Source organism: Triticum dicoccoides, chromosome 1A, assembly GCF_002162155.2.
Source record: "Triticum dicoccoides isolate Atlit2015 ecotype Zavitan chromosome 1A, WEW_v2.0, whole genome shotgun sequence".
NCBI lineage: Eukaryota > Viridiplantae > Streptophyta > Magnoliopsida > Poales > Poaceae > Triticum > Triticum dicoccoides.
Genome location: NC_041380.1, coordinates 264,964,068 through 264,969,072, shown reverse-complemented (window position 1 = coordinate 264,969,072; position 5,005 = coordinate 264,964,068). Strand labels below are relative to the sequence as shown.

General features: G+C 45.7%; 1 pseudogene; it reads left to right on the top strand.

Annotated features, from left to right (window-relative positions):
- Positions 1-479: 479 nt before the first annotated feature.
- LOC119352668 lies at positions 480-4,310 on the top strand (annotated as a pseudogene).
- The last annotated feature ends 695 nt before the right edge of the window (positions 4,311-5,005 follow it).

Sequence of the window (5,005 nt, the reverse complement as noted above, 5' to 3'; positions counted from 1 at the left end):
ACACATTATATCACAATACTTATGCCTATTCTCTCTTATTTTACAAGGTTTACACGAAAAGGGAGAATAACGGGAGCTCGAATTTTGGGCTGGAAAAGGAGAAAATATTAGAGACCAATTCTGCACCACTCCAAAAGTCCTGAAACTCCATGAAAGTCAGTTTTGGAATATATAAAAATATTGGGCAAAGAAAGCACCAGAGGAAGGCCACCCACCGTCCACGAGGGTGGGGGACGCGCCCTACCCCCTGGGCGCGCCCCCTGCCTCGTGGGCCCCCTGGCAGGCCTCCGGTGCCCATCTTTGGCTCTATGAAGTCTTTTGCCCTGGAAAAAAAATCAGAAGCAAGCTCTCGGGACGAAACTCCGCCGCCATGAGGCAGAACCAATTTAGGGCTTCGGCGGAGCTGTTCTGCCGGGGAAACATCCCTCGGGAGGGGGAAATCATCACCATCGTCATTACCATCGATCTTCTCATCGGGAGGGGGTCAATCTCCATCAACATCTTCACCAGCACCATCTCATCTCAAACCCTAGTTCATCTCCTGTATCCGATCTTTGTCTTTAAGCCTCAGATTGGTACCTGTGGGTTGCTAGTAGTCTTGATTACTCCTTGTAGTTGATACTAGTTGGTTTATTTGGTGGAAGATCATATGTTCAGATCCTTTATGCATATTAATACCTCTCTGATTATGAACATGATTATGAGTTGTGAGTAGTTACGTTTGTTCCTGAGGACATGAGAGAAGTCTTGCTATAAGTAGTCATGTGAATTTGATATTCGTTCGATATTTTGATGAGATGTATGTTGTATTTCCTCTAGTGGTGTTATGTGAACATCGACTACATGGCACTTCACCATTATTTGGGCCTAGGGTAAGGCATTGAGAAGTAATAAGTAGATGATGGGTTGCTAGAGTGACAGAAACTTAAACCCTAGTTTATGTGTTGCTTCGTAAGGGGCTGATTTGGATCCACATGTTTCATGCTATGGTTAGGTTTACCTTAATACTTCTTTTGTAGTTGCGGATGCTTGCAATAGGGGTTAATCATAAGTGGGATGCTTGTCCAAGGAAGGGCAGTACCCAAGCACCGGTCCACCCACATATCAAATTATTAAAATAACGAACGCGAATCATACGAGCATGATGAAAACCATCTTGACGATAATTCCCATGTGTCCTCGGGAGCGTTTTCCTTTATATAAGAGTTTGTCCAGACTTGTCCTTTGCCACAAAAAGGATTGGGCCACCTTGCTGCACCTTGTTTACTTTTGTTACTTGCTACTCGTTACAAATTCTCTTATCACAAAATTATCTGTTACCGATAATTTCAGTGCTTGCAGAGAATACCTTGCTGAAAACTGCTTATCATGTCCTTCTGCTCCTCGTTGGGTTCGACACTCTTACTTATCGAAAGGACTACGATAGATCCCCTATACTTGTTGGTCATCAAGGTGCTAGCCAGCGAGAGGTTTCTATGGTTCAGGAATTTGTAACATATCTGAACTATCGGTAAGAAAATCGAGTAGGGTCCGGGCATACTCACGGTCGCAGAATTGTACCCATGTCCTATCCACGACTAATCAGATAAGGTTCGATCACCACACATGGGCACGAAAATGTGTCCATACCCTACCCGTACAGGTTGGTACCCACTGGTACCCATGTCCATTGGTAAAATTGCCATCCTTTGTAATTTTATTCATACTCATAATAATTACCAAAAAAACTGTACTCACGAGTTTATCTATTTTTTTACAAAAGATGTTAAAATGAAGAATCAAACAAATGCAAACACAATAAATCATAGTTTTAAATAGCCGGCTATAGCTCCGCTATAGCCCGCTATAGCCTTTTCGGCAGGGTGCCGCTAAATGGTCGTCTTCATAAATAGCCCGCTATAGCTTCGCTATAGCTGATTTGGAGGCCCGCCGCTATTTTCCATAGCCCGCTATTTAAAACACTGCAATAAATGCATGTCAGACCTCTATATAATTAAGATGCAGACAACTAGCATCAAAGCAAACACAAAGGAAATTATGGAAGAAGAGCAACATCATACATACCATAACATGGCTAGTCGAAGATAACATGAAGCATACTCATGAGTTTAATTACAGTTGGATAGCTCATTTTTAAAGTTGTAGTTAGCTTTTGAATGAAATTGTCATGTTTAATGCATTTTATAATAACGCATGAATCGCCCTAGGTGCGCATTGTGGCTGAATAGCTTTTTACGTTTACATGTTATTGTAATTATGTGTAGAACCCTATGTCTAGTCTATGGGATGGCATGAGGAAGACGAATTGTGGGTAGGTGGTTAGATAGGAAGAAATGAAAGGAAACCCAAAAAAGATGCAGACTTCACACGTCGCAAAATAGCTGAGTCCAATGCGTTCGTGTGAGCCTCTCCCTTTTCAAGTTCATCATCCTCCTGGTATTTTTGAAATAGATTCCTCACGCACTTGTGTGTGATCCAGTGATTGTTCCAACAAAAGAACGCGGCTGGATTTGTTTTAATGTACAAGAACTGAAGGTGTCATCGAAAGTGCCCAATGGAAGCTCGGCCAAGGCACACCCACATTATTTTTTAAAGGAATCTTAAAAAATCAACTATTTAAGAAAATAATGACATGAACTAATGGCATACATTGTGTAAAGTTTCGCAAAGAAAAGACTTATACGATCTTCTGTGCCAAAAAAAAGAAAACATATTTGGTTCTGTATAAAAGTTACTATTCAAGTTTTATGTTAATTGCTAGACTCTTTAAATATATATTGAAAAATTAAACTGTTTCAGCAGGTGCGTCTAGAACCATGTCAAAAATCTGCGTTTTTTTAGAAACACAAGAGTCTAGTTGTCATGTACTCCCTCCATTCATAAATATAAAATGTTTTAGATATTTTATAATGTCGACTAGATACAGTGAACTGAATGAACAAACAGAATATGTTTATATTACATCCGATTTACCAAAAATTTATAAACAACTTATATTAATCTCACAATAGGCCCAGAAGAAAAATCTGCCAAGGCCCATTAGATGGAAATGTCCGGAACCTTGCCTTGCCTGGAAGACCAACCACCTTGCCTACATCTCCTCATTCCGGCTTTCCCCAATTGGCCTCCTCTTCCTCAATCCCCACCTCACTCTGCAGCTCCGCACCAAAAACCCTACTTGCGACCAGCCCTCGCCGGAGCTCACCGCCCCATCGGAAGCCTAGGATCGCGATGCCGCCCACCGCCTCCGCCTCCGCCTCCGCCATCGTCGCTGAGACGGCGAGCGGGTACCACCACCTCAAGATCCGCGGCTACTCAAGCCTCAAGGCCATCCCCAGCAGCCAGTGCCTCATTTCCGGCCCTTTCACCGTCGGAGGCCATCGCTGGAGGATCATCTACTACCCGAACGGCGACCGGGCGGAGAGCGTGGGCCACGTGTCCGTCTTCCTCTTCCTCGACGAGAATGTGGACAAGGAAGTGATGGCGCGGTTCCAGTTTGGTTTCAAGGCGGAGAAGCGAGGGCTCTTCTTCCTCAAGAAGGCCAAGCCGGCGGCGGGGACTTCAGAAGCTGCACACAGCTTCGCCAGCCAGGGCACTTGGGGGTACACAAAGTTCGTGCAATGGAATGCGTTGGAGAAATCGAAGCATCTCAAGGGCGATTCGTTCACCATCAGGTGCGACCTCGCCGTCGTCAAGAGGGTCCGCATCGACGGGACTGCCCAGGAAGCAGCTCCAAAGTTCGTCGACGTTCCCCCGTCCGACCTGAAGCAGCACCTCAGTGGCCTCTTCCTCGCCGGAAGCGGCGCGGACGTCGTGTTCGAGGCTGGTGGCGAGACATTCGCGGCGCACCGCTGCGTGCTCGCGGCCCGGTCGCCGGTGTTCAGCGCGGAGCTCTTTGGCTCGATGAAGGAGGGTAACACCAACGATCTGGTCCGCATAGATGGCATGGAGGCGCAGGTGTTCAAGGCTCTGCTCTGCTTCGTCTACACCGATTCGCTGCCGGAGATGGGAAAAGAAGAGGAAGACGCCATGTGCCAGCACCTGCTTGTCGAGCGGACACGTATAACTTGGAGAGGATGAAGTTGGTATGTGAAGACAAGTTGTGCAAGCACATCAATGTAGGCACGGCGGTGAACATCCTGGCACTGGCTGAACTGCACGGCTGCCCCGGGCTCAAGACTGCATGCATCCATTTTCTCAGCTCTCGGGCAAATCTGAGGGCAGCCATGGCCAGCGACGGCTTCGAGCATCTAAGCACAACCTGCCCCTCTGTTGCCAAGGAGTTGATCGCCATGTCTTCCGCACCTTAGTTCAGTTATATGCTAATTGTGCTAGCAATGTCAGGTAGTCTCCTCTCGTGGTTGCCTATGCTTATTGAGTATCACTTATTTCTCTTGATATATCCATCTATCGCAACTTACTAAGGAGCTGCAAAGCACATTATGGAGTATTGTGAACAGGTTATTAGTCCTGCAAGTTATATGGTTGAGAACGGCTTTTCAGCACCCGGGGGTCTGGACTCCCGGTTATCTCAGCCGCCAGTGATGTATCTTCGTCGTCGAGATATGTGCCTTGTCTTTTGACCATCAATTTGATTAGCAGCCTACTGTACATCACTAAGCGTGGAGTAGTATATTTAAAATAAAACTAGGCCAAGAATAACACTGTTCATGTGTAGGCGTCGTCCAGTCAATATCAGGACTGACATGTTGCAGTAGTAATTATTTAAGGCCTTGTGCAGTGTCTCCCACAGTTGCAAGGTAAAAAGTGAATTAACTTTCCATGAAACATCATCCCACGAATATTGGTTCAGATCTGGCATATATTCTCTTGTTCATGAACTACCCGGCTTTTAATATTATGCCATCAAGAGAATAGAGTTGTTTAAAGACTAAATGTTCACCTAGTCATACTGGCATAGCTGCATGCACAGCCTATGAGTGGTCATTTCAACAGTAGCCTGCCTGTCCTGTAGACCTGCTCGAGAGAGGGCCTCTGCCTACGT